This window comes from Nesoenas mayeri (assembly GCF_963082525.1).
Source record: "Nesoenas mayeri genome assembly, chromosome: 5".
Lineage (NCBI taxonomy): Eukaryota > Metazoa > Chordata > Aves > Columbiformes > Columbidae > Nesoenas > Nesoenas mayeri.
In genome coordinates, this window is record NC_137548.1 from 44,439,944 (window position 1) to 44,451,966 (window position 12,023).

Below are 12,023 nucleotides of genomic sequence, written 5' to 3' on the forward strand. Positions count from 1 at the left end.
TGTAAATGATAGAAGATCCTGGCATCAGCTGAAAGTAGTCTGAAGAGCTCCAATCTGAGTGAGAAAGCACAAGAAGTGGCAACAGATATTTAACTGTTCTCATAAAACTTTCCATTGGCTATTTGCAGTGATTCCCTGGATGAGATGAACAAAATTGCCAAATTAAGTACACATCTTTTGATGTCCCAATTAAAACAGCTTCTTATCTCCTTTTGCTAAGAGGCACCCTGCATTCCCTGACTGAAGCTGGTGGCAGCACTTAATGTAATATGTTGAGAGCTTATGGCTAAAGTTTGAAGCTCTGAGAATCTCTCCCATGCCTTTGGGATGGAGCCGGTAAGCAGCAGGATCTAGAAGGAACATGGATTCTTTAGTTTGAAATGAGCCATTGAGGAATTAATAAACTCTCTGGTAATCGCAGGTGACGACAAGAAGCACTCGAGGGTAATGGGGTTGGCAGTAGCTTCAGAAGAGGATTGCCTCTTACCTTGGCAAGCACAAGGGAAACTCCCTCCTCCTCCTCCTCTTCCCCTTAAACAAAAACAACCCCCTTAGAGCATTTTGGAAAGGAGTATTACTGTACTAAGACAACAAGGCGGTCCACCACATGGGTCTGGGGAACTGATTCCAAGAAAGAAATCCTCATACACACAGATCACAGGAACTTGAGTCCTTTTCATATCAAAGCAACTTCCTCAAAGGCCGTCAAAATTAATTCTCCTTTCAAAGGCCTAATGGAGTCAGAGACCGACAAGGGAAAAGATAGATTCCTGCCAAAGTGCAGGATAAAATGAGACATTTTATCCTACATAACAACACTACCTCCATACTGCTTTTTCTTCAGATCCCTAGTCTGAGAAGAGTTGAGGGCAGAGGGAGCTGAGCAAAGAAGAAAAACTGCTAAAAGACAATGCAATGGCATTTTAAAAACCAGAAAACTGATTCATTCTGTAATATTATTGTATCATTGGAATGAGGCAAGCATGGCTCTTGATTTCCAAGGAATAGAATCAGCACTTTGATACATTACATGACTCATAAAAGCACAGTTTTGGGTCCCAATTGTAGGACAACAGTGACAGCAAGAGCAGCAGCTGATGACTCTGCAGAACCCCTTCTAAGTTGTCCTGGTGCAATTTCCATAAAACTATCAGATCAGCTTGTGGCTGAGGTGACACATTAGATCATGACAAGCTTTGCTCTGCTAATTATTTCATGGGAGTCACATATGAACAGGCAGGAATGTCTCTTTAATGGTTAAACACAAGATGTGGGATTCTAGGATGAGGTGCTAAGAAAGCAGTACTCAGCTGAGATCTTGATCCTCTGGAATGAAATACCATGAATTTTATTCAAAGAGAGTTTTTCAGACATTAAGACTCATGTTGACACAAAGAGTACACTGAAGGTCTCATGAGGACTCTAGATTGCCTGCTGTCTCTCCATGGTAGTGCTACTGGTCCAAGTCTTCATCCAAACACTGCATATTGTACCGATAAGTCCATCTCTAATAACCATGCTTTCCTGGTTTTAGTTTTAAACCTAGTTCAGTAATCACTTCCCATGTTAAGTCTCATGTAATTGCCAAGGCTTTCTCTTAAAACTACCAAACCCCCTTTTAGTCTCCAGCTCTCCTGAATGGTGCCCAATCCTAGCCTCACCTCAAGCTGTCCTGACTGGGACTTAAACATCCATTGGCCCTCCCTTTGAACCAGCTCTTATTCTTGTCCTGTAGGCAAGGCAGGACAGGACAATAAATCTTCGTCCCAGCCCAAATCCTGGCCTTGGCTCTGGTTGCAAGACACCAAGCAGTTCTGTTTAGGGTGCCATTGCCTGTGCTGAACTTCAGCCTTATTACTGTGCTCTCACTAAAAGATCTTGTAAGAATAAAGTTTCTCAACACTAAGTTGTGTTCACAGACACATCCCAAAGGGTAGTCATCAGCAACGTCCTAGGAACTACCATTGCTTTGAGATCATTGGTCCTTACCAGACAACAGTTTAAACTAGCATTAGGAAGTAGTAACAAACAGCTTTTACTACAACAGCAGAAGTCTTGCAGACACGATGAGGCTGTTGCAGCAAAGCCCTGGTGACTCCTGCTGAGCTTTCAGGGAGGCCTATTTCAGTGCTAAGTGAACTCCAGTGTTCAGATTGGATTTATACTTCTTTTTCCAAAATATAAGCATCAAAGTGTTTCAGTCTGTCTCTTGCATGTAGGTTTCCAAAAGTAAGCTGTGAATGCATGCCAGAAAGCTCCTCCAAGCCATGATTACTTTCAGGGACACAGTGCCTCAGCAATCTTTTATTAAAGTTAGGATTATGGATAGGAAGTAACTAGGAGCTCCTTCTTTTGATGAATCCCAGAAATTTGCACAGGTGGACAAGAACTGTTGCAGCTATGGTTCCGGGGTTTGCGCTTACATAAAAGCACAAAAATAGTGGCTGAGCCTGCAACATCAAACTTTCTTGAACACTGGAGGTATAGCTGGGGTTAGGCTTTGCTTTTGGAAAAGTGGTGAGGTCCATGACCAGTTCTTATGATGCCCTCGAGGCTTGCACAAATAGAACAAGAAAACAGCAGCATTCAAGGTACCAGCAGTTATGATGCGGCATCAAGGTTTGCAAGAAAAATGAAGAGAACATGAGCTGGTTTTATATATTAAAAGACTTCCATGGATGTCAAGAGGATGGGATCAGACTCCTTTCAGTGGTGCCCAGTGCCAGGATGAGGGGCAATAGGCATAGACTGAAACATAGGAGGTTCCATGTGAATATAAGGAGAAACTACTTTAAGGGTGACAGAGCACTGGAATAGGCTGCCCAGAGAGGTTGTGGAGTCTCCTTCTCTGGAGACATTCAAGATCTGCGTGGACACATTCCTGTGCAATCTGCCCGAGGTGTACCTGCTTTAGCAGGTGGGTTTGACTAGATGATCTCCAGAGGTCCCTTCCAACCCCAACCATTCTTTGACAGTTTGAAGAAGCACATTCAGTAGCATCCTATAGCTTGTTGTTATTTCACTGACATCGTGCTGTGACAAAGCCTGGGCCAAGGCAGGAATCAGACTGAACTTTTGTCTCCCCTGACCAGGTAACGAAGTACTGGTAGCAGGCTGGCCACAGCTGCTGGTTATTCTGGGCACAGTCCTGAAGCACTGCAGGACTATGGGTGCTGAGATCACAGTCAAAGGTTATTTTAGGACCTTGTATCCAACTGGCACCAGAATGTTTTATTTTTACTGCCTGGACCTAATCCAAAGAGTACCTTGACCTTCTCAAGCCATTTCACCCCAAACTACAACATTGTTTCTTTTTCCAGTGTTACAGTTTTTTAGAATTCAGCAGTAAAACCTGTTCTTCAATCCATCCCATTCCCAAAGCTAACCCTAAATTTAGCCACATGTTAATAAGAATTTCCAGTACTGGAGTTTTTCCTAAACTAGAACCTTCTCTCATGGCTACTCATCCTTCATTCTGAATTCATTTCATTCCCATGAAAAAGAAGTTACTGAAGCCACAGAATTCTATCAACACCAGCTTTCTTCATTCCCAAGGACAGGGCAAACTCCATCATCAGTGTTACTTGCCCCAGCCCTCACAGCCCTCACTGCACACACACCAAATAAAAAAAGTCTGTTAGACTTTGCTTTTTTCATTCATCACTGTACACTGTGCTCTGCAAAAACTTCCTGCCCAAATTCTGGATAACCCTTAACCTGACACAGCATGCCAGGCTGCTCTCCTCAGCACCTCAGCATGTCTCACAGCAACAGTGTTATCTGGTCAGGCTTAGGCTAAATGACACAAATACACTCCCTCCGCACAGTGCCTAACAAGATTATCAAGACATTCTCTGCTTCTGTCACCAGCCAGTTCATTATAAACAGGTGAGCTTTACAGTTCTAACAAGCTTTTATTTGTCCTTGCATGGATCCTAACCATGATCTTTCCAGTGAGGTAGGTTTTGCTTTACTGATGAAATCTGACAACAGCAGCCGTAAGCACAACAAGACTTCCAGGATTCTGAAACGTGCCATACTCTCAAACTGGCTGGTCCTGGGCTCTGATCCTTATGTGAAACATCTCTACATATTATAAACCAATTATGTTCCTCAACTGTAGTTCTCTCCCTGCAAACAACAGCTAGTTTCAATGCTGAATTCTAGCATGACCACACACAGAGAAGGACAGGCAGTCAGAGATTGCCACGTTAAGGGAAGAGTTGGGACTGCATTTACATGGCACCTAACTGCTGGCAGTGCTGCAAAGTTCTTGCAAGGTCTTGATGGCACTAACAGGAGCACATGACAAAAGTTCTTTTAGTTGGTGAGCACAAAGGATTGAGTGGGAAGCAGTTATGCTATAGATGTCACCATTGAGACAGGAGCTAGCTGACTGCCCTTTTCTACCAAGCTGATTTCAGGGTAGAGACAAGAGACTGCTTCCTCCTCTACTTCTGCTTCACCCTTCTCTCTTTGCTATTGGAGCACAGGAGTCCTCAGCATGGCTTCTGATGAATTTGAGAGGAGATTATCTCATTACCATTTTGCTGTCTATTAAAGAGTGAGACAATCCAGCTGTGGTAAAAAATAAATAGCTGTATGTAATTATGAGAATCGCCAGACATCTCATTTTATGTCAGGCAAGACTATTGCCTAATAGGAAGACAATGTAATCCTGCTGTTGCCTTGCTCAGATGAGATGGCCTTCAGCTAATTAGCTCCCACTATAGCCAGGCATGAAATTGCCAACCTCTGATAGCCATCTGATCAGCGATGTGCTCTCTGCATCTTCTCATCACATCAAAGCTGGTGTAACCAGCTTCTTCACTACTCTGACAAAGCGCAAGCTCCTCACTAATGACCACTGGGATAATGAGGGAAATTTAAGAGAAAATGAAAGGGTTCCCAAATCCCAGACACATCTCTGCTCTAAAGCCTTGACTCCTGTTAGGATGTCTTTCCACTTTTGCTCACAGCTCACCAGTGTGAGGGGATGCTTTGCAACCAAGAGCCTGCAACCCAGAGCATTTTGAAGCCAAAATTTCCATCAAGTTTTGGTACTTTACCAGCCAAAGCAGGAGTTGCTGGGGACTTCAGGAAAAGTCAGCAGGCGTGAGAAAGAACATTCAACCCAGGGTGTTACAGGAGGCAGAAGATTTTTTTCATAACATCTGTGGTGAGATTATATAAAGCAATAGATAGACTGCCAATACTTGGAAGCACTCAAAAGGCAATTCTGGCAACCTAGTAGTTTGTTTTATAAACAATTTGTTTCAAACTGATCCTGAAACTAATGGGAAAGGCAGCAGAGTCACTTAAGGATAAAGGTGCTACGGTTTCTGTATTTGCTGCTGACTACTTGCAGCCATGCACTGAAGCACTACCTTGTCTACCCCTCTCACACTGCTGGTAAGAACTGTCATGACAAACCTCGACAGATGAAACACAGCTGCCTGCCATCCTGCCTGGGCACAGATTCCTTAGAGCAGCTCTTCAGAGAAGTCTGCCTCCTATGTCCCCTCCGGGGCTGACTGCAGCTTGTCCCGCTGCTCTTCATGGCCAGACCTCAGCTTGGCATTTCCTCAGCAAACCAACCTGCCTGGCCATGCAGCTGGCTCCTGGGGCAGTACGTGACTCATGGGCACTGCTGTGTGGGATCATTCCTCAGGATCCTCCAATTACACCTCCCTCACAAGTGGGACCTGCCCCTGCACCCTGATCCCGCCACATCTATGGCAACTTGCAGAACAGGGAAGTGAGGCCTTGGCACAGCCATGCTTGTCCTTTGCATGGCCATGCTTGTCCTCGGCAGCCTCCAAGGCTCCCAGACACACTGGCTTCATCACCAGACAACTCCTGCTGAGCTGAGAGCAGGCCCTGAGATGGGGGTCTTGCCATTGCCCTGGGGCAAAAACTAGGTTTCCAGAAATAACATGAATTACAGCTAAGTCCCTTTCTAAATAGTCATTCAGATTTGCTAGGGCAAATGGCTACAGCTAAACACCTGGAAACGGATCCCCACCACCTTCCCACCCAGCCTGCCCTCTGTTCCGGCTCCCTCTTCTCAGGGCAAAGCCAGTGTGGCCTCCACCTGGTCCGACACTGCCCTGGCTTCCAGGCCATGTGCCAGGGGCTTCCCCTCCTTCCCAGCCCCTGTCCCTCACCTTCCAGAGACTTCCACACTGCCCCAGCCCAGCTTCCTCACCACCTCACTCCCACAGGCTCAGACAGACCCGCTGCTGGTGCATTCCCACTTAAAACCAGAAAAAAACAAACGGCATCACAAACAAAAACACACAAAAAACCCAAACCCTAGAAATACTTTTGTCAGCATGTCAGACATACAAGTTGCTGGGATGTTGCCTTCCAAAGTCATTAAAGTACAGTTGAGCTGCTGGCTCACAATTACAGTTGTACCCTTTACTGATTTTACACACTGCTTGAAGAAGTTACTTCTAAGGGCATAAATAAATGAATAAATAAATATTAATAAAACAGTAGCAACAGGATGCCATGATTTTTCTCCATTTAAATTTGCACCATAATAATGATGTATCACCTATTCTAGGTTTGATTTTATCTGGAGTTCCCCTTCCTCTCCCCTTCTGCAGCTGAGCAAACATCCAGTTAAACATTTGTGGTGGGAACAACGTGTGGCACACAGATAAACAGAGCAACAGGCAGTTGGCATTACCTCAGGTGGGATTTCATGTCCAGTCCAGATCTCACTTGAAGCTGGGATTTCCCAGCTGTCTCCATGGCTTTAAAACTTGAACACTGCTTTCTTCCAAACTTCATGCACGGGCTAAATAGTGTACCATTTCAAAAATAACTTCCCCAACCAGCAGTTGCATCTGCCTATTTTATAGCCCTCAATGTTTTTTACCCATGATTTTGCCCAATTCCTCTTTGAACATACATGACATTAGTAGGGGCAGCAGTGTTTCATGGTGTCTCCACCAACCTCTCTGCAGCCTCACAGGACACAAGAAGGCATGTTAGCTTTCCACCAGGCAGCAACATGAAATTGGTGACACACCTGCTGCCATGCAGGCACCGAAGTTGAAGGTCCTGCAAAACCGTACTCTTGTTCCCAGGTGACTACGTAGAGTTTTGAGGAAAGGACACCCACTGATTTCTCCAGGCAGCTTCTCTCATACACCATGTGGAGCTCACCCCTCCGCTGCTCTGCCCTGCTTAAGCCCAGCTGAGTTCTGCAGCTCTGAAGAATTCCCCACAGGGGTCTAGAGGAGCTGCTCCAAAATACAAAGTTCTTAGGTGTCAGTTCTCTTTTCCTAAGTAACAAGCAATAGGACTAGAGGAAATGGCCTCAAGTTGCATCAGGAGAGGCTGGGATTGGATATTAGGAAAAAAATATTCACCAAAAGGGTTGTCAAGCACTAGAACAGGCTACTTGGAAAAGCAGCTGAGCCACCACCCCTGGAGGTGTTTAAAAGTTGTGTACATGTGGCACTTAGGGACATGGTTTAGTGGGGAACTTGACAGTGTTAGGTTTAGGGTTGAACCTGATGATCTTGAAGGTCTTTTCCAACCTAAATGATTCTAAGGAGTGAGTCAAAAGCAGGCCTGGTTTGCACATTTGTTACAGCCTTCTTTACTTGAAAGGGAAGTAGCAGGCAGACCCCACTCTAATTCTACCCAGCCTAGGGACAACAGTGGTATCTTGGATAGTTTATTCTTTTTGGTTGGTTTAGTTTGCTTCACCCTCCCACTTCTCTTTTCTTCAACCCTCAGATCTTCAGAAATGCAAATTTAAAGGCAAAAAATTTACTTCTTCCTCTCAGACGCAGCCAATGCTTTTGACTATTCACAAGGGAAGAAAAAAAGTACCCTTCTATCTATCCCACCCCAGAAGACAAATACACCCTCTGTTGTGTGGTCACATTTAGATTATGGTTTTACAGTCCTATTTTGTCCAATTCCAGGTCTTTTACACAATGTTTACTATGAGGCAACCACTAATAAAGGAGAAGAGAGAAGAAATCCCTCCATCAGAAGCTATCCAACTATTTTCAGTCCTGTTTAAGCAGAAAGAAAAAAACCCTATAAACAAAACACACTCTGTTTTATAGGAACCTACGCCCTCTAGGGAAAAACTGCTTTGCCAAAAGAATTCCCAACCAGTGCTAACCAGAGTTAATTACAACATGGCATTAAAAGGACAACTTCTTTTCAAATACTTAAGAGCATTGTGAAACAAGCTCTGCCAAAATCAAAGGTCTGCTCTCTGCTGCGTTATTGTTCCAGGCTGTCTACAGACATCACTGCAGGAGTTATACTATTCTGACATCATTTTGCAAGTTCAGCGCCCAAAGCACATGCCTGTACTATAACATGGTCTTGACAGGACCTCACATTTCCACCCTAGTAAATCCTAAATAGTTTCCAGAAGTGCTGTGTAGAAAATACTCAAGAAGCATGCTGGGTAAGCAATTCAGATGATCACATGCTCTGGGATTCTTGCTGTCTCTGAAGAACTTCCATATGTCCAGTCCCTAACTGTAAGCAGGGCAAAAGGAAGAAAAAGTCTGATGCACAATTCTCTGATCTCCAGAACTGTCACAACTGTTGTTTTGGAGTTAATTACTTGATGTCAGGGCACCTAGATCCAGACAGAATAATGAGAACTTCCAGGGAAATTGCTTGGACAAGATGAGACAACATGGAGAAGGCTCGAGGTTCCAAACAGCAGATAATGCTGGCAAGAGTCACACAATGGCCAAGGCCTGCCACTACGTTGATATATTGAGGATCTGGGACCCTGGGGGAGGTCTAGTTCTAATACAGGTCTGGAGCAGCAGCATGATGGCCTCTCGTAGGTGTAAACCAATAGTTCCTAACCTGGTAAACACTCACAGAAAAAAGAGCACTATCGAGATAACCCCTGAGCTGCTGCCATTGCTCAAAGCAACATTGTGAAGAATTAGGAGTTACTAACATCTGGAGCCTGTAGGAGAGAAGGGAAATGCTCTCTGGTTTCCTGGAGATGGGACCTGTTGTGGTTACAGAAATAGGTTTCTATATTTTCTGCTTAACTCTGCATTGTTGTGGACAGACATGTCACCTCATGATGCTGTTCCTTAGTGAGAGAGGTATAGAAAAGAAGACATCAGAGAGAAATTTAATTTAAGTGTGTGCAAATACCATCATTGCAGGCTAAAGCAGGATTTTCCCCACTCAGATTCCATGCCTCTTAGAGCATCCATACACTACTTGGAGCCTTATCCTTCTTTTAAACCTCTGTTTTAAATGGGCGTAATATTTTGCCTGGAGAACTGAGAATACCTTTTCTCCAGATACAGAGATTTCAAAATTTCCTTAATCCCTCTCCACAAAAGCCAAACAGCACACACTTATCCACCAGCCAATTGTATTATTAGGAGTTTAGAAGGGAGAAACCAGAAAATTCGTACCTATGAGAAGTAAGAATGTATGGCTAGGGTTACACAATCTACTTAGAAAGAAATTTCTCATGTTTGGCAGAAGAGATTCTTGCCACAAGGCAAGAAATTGCATGCACTCTACCAGCACATGCTTACTAGAAACTGTTTATAATGGCTAAAGCACACTTCATAGCTTTACTAGCAACATTTTACTAATAGCTTTGGTTCACTAATGGCACAGCTTTTGCTAGGGACCTTTTGCCAGCTTGCTATTATTTGAAGACTTCCATGTTAGTAGATTTTACACTGACACAATTTTAGTGTCAACCTGGCTTAAAATGTCAATCAGAAATCCTGCCTGCTAACTGAGGTTTATTCTTTGTAATAAAAGGCCAAGGCTAGAGCCAAGAGTCTCAGAGGCTAATGGGTTAGAGCCAGACCATGAATAATTGAGGGTATGTTCTCCATTTATGGCACTCAGTGGCAGCAACTGGCTGTGAATACACATTTGTGGGACTCCCAGGGTTCTCAGGCTTTTCAGCAGTGAGCCCCTGTGGCTGCTGTTCCTCACCTTCCTCAACCAAGTCACAGAGTCTGATACCATCACTTGCAGTCTATCCTTCAGCAGCCACAAATCAGACTTTTTCTGAAGTCTACCCAATTCAGCCTCAATTCCTGAGCAAAACTGGCAGGGACCAGCCACACCACCACGTGTGGGAGAGTTACAGAGAAAAGAACAGCTGCCACATGTTACATTTGAGTATGTGCCATGCAGAAACCATCCCAGGAAACAAGACGTATTGTGACCTATAGGCTTACCCATACCCACTCTAACTAATGCAATTCCTCTTCCCTTTCCAGGACAAAAACCACCTCATGGGAAGAATTACAGCAGCTTCTGAGTTGCTCATGACCACACAGAATGAGGAATGTCACCAGTTCATTACTAGGGGCTTTGCTTGAAGCCACAGGGGGGTCACAATTATACTCTTGCAATATTAATTATTGGCCTGGGACAGCTATATAGCAGCTTATTGGTTATGTAAAAAATGCTTCCATGTGCTGAGCTACTGCAGGGGCTGGTGCTGTGGGTTTTGCTAAAGAAACACTGCAGCTCCCAAGCAGTCCAAGTGCTGTTCTGATTTCTGGTTCCAGCAGCGAACTTTTACCTCTGGAGATGAGCTGGGAGCCTTGCCCAAAGAGCAGCAGCAGGTGACTTGCTCACGAAATATCTGAGGACTTTCTTCCTGGAATCCTTTTTTAGATTAGCTTAATAAGCATCAAATGGCCCCTCATTCCTCCCATACTGACCATACAAAGGAACTGAGGATGGAGAGAAGCAGGAAAAAGATGGGCACAGCAAAAGAAGCAGCAGGAGAAGCTCCTTGTGCTATCTTCAACTTCCAGAACTACTTAGGGCAGAAACCTGGGAAGCAAGCATAACCCATATACCGTAGTGGAAGACATGCAACAACATATCCAACTGTGTGCTGTTCAAAGAAATGGAAGGGAAAATTATCTCTAAAAATGCCAAGCATGCAGCACAAATCATTTACGAGGAGCATACATCTGTAATTACAAGTTATTTTAGCTATCCTGCTGCCAGGGGTAACTAGGAGCAGAAGGAAGCGATCAGTGTCATCATCTCGTCCCCTAGGGACCAGCCAAGGCTGCCGATCCTGTAGTACCCGGGGCTGAGTTTTCTTGGTGGAACACCTCCCTCCAGTGGCCAAAGGCAAGTGGTTTTCTCAGAGCTCGGGGAGCTCTGGGCAGTGGGAAGCCAAGCTGGGGACAAGCAGCAGTCCTTACCTTCCCTCTTTTCTATTTCCACTTCCACATCAGGCTGAAGGAGAACCAGCAGTGCTCTTCCCTACCGAGCAGCCATCTGGTCAGGTTTGGCAGCTTTGCCATGAAGTGTAGCCATCATGAAAGCACTGCCACCTGATTAAAGCAGGGTGCTCTGGGAAACCAACCAGAAAGAGGAGAGATCCCACATGGCCAAGAACCAAGCCCTCCTCAAGCACAGCCTAAAGGAACAAGGTGTAGTCACGGATCAGACAGATCATCGCACCCTACTGTGGGTCCAGGATGCACTTAAGCACCTCTCGCTCCACACTTTGCTGGTCAGGGTAACTGAAGTCTTGATTTCGGACCAGCTGCCACCAGTGTTTGCAGGTAGTACTCCAGCTCCTTCTCTACAAAATTCACTCTGTTTCTCAAATGTGTATGAGGACTTAGGTCATGCTTATCACTTCCTAAAGCAACAGCTCCAGACTCCATTAGCACACTAAAGTAGGTCCTCCTAAGGACAGCCATTTTAAATGTTCAGAAGCACTAACATGGAGCAGGACCTGTAGGACTTTTGGGATCCAGCTCATTTCTACTTCTCAACTGTTTAGCTGTGAGAGGCAAGAAGATTCATACCATTGCTCTATGTAGCTTAAGAGCTTTTCAAACAGTCAAGCCCCGTTTTGTGGTGGCATAACCTACAAAGAATGGCTACCTCAGCTTTCTTCCTCCTCACAGTGGCAGGGCAGGGGCTGAGAAATCTTCTTTTAAAATAGCAGCCTGGGAGGCAATAGCCTGCTGAAGGTGAGTAAGAACATGAAAAAAAAT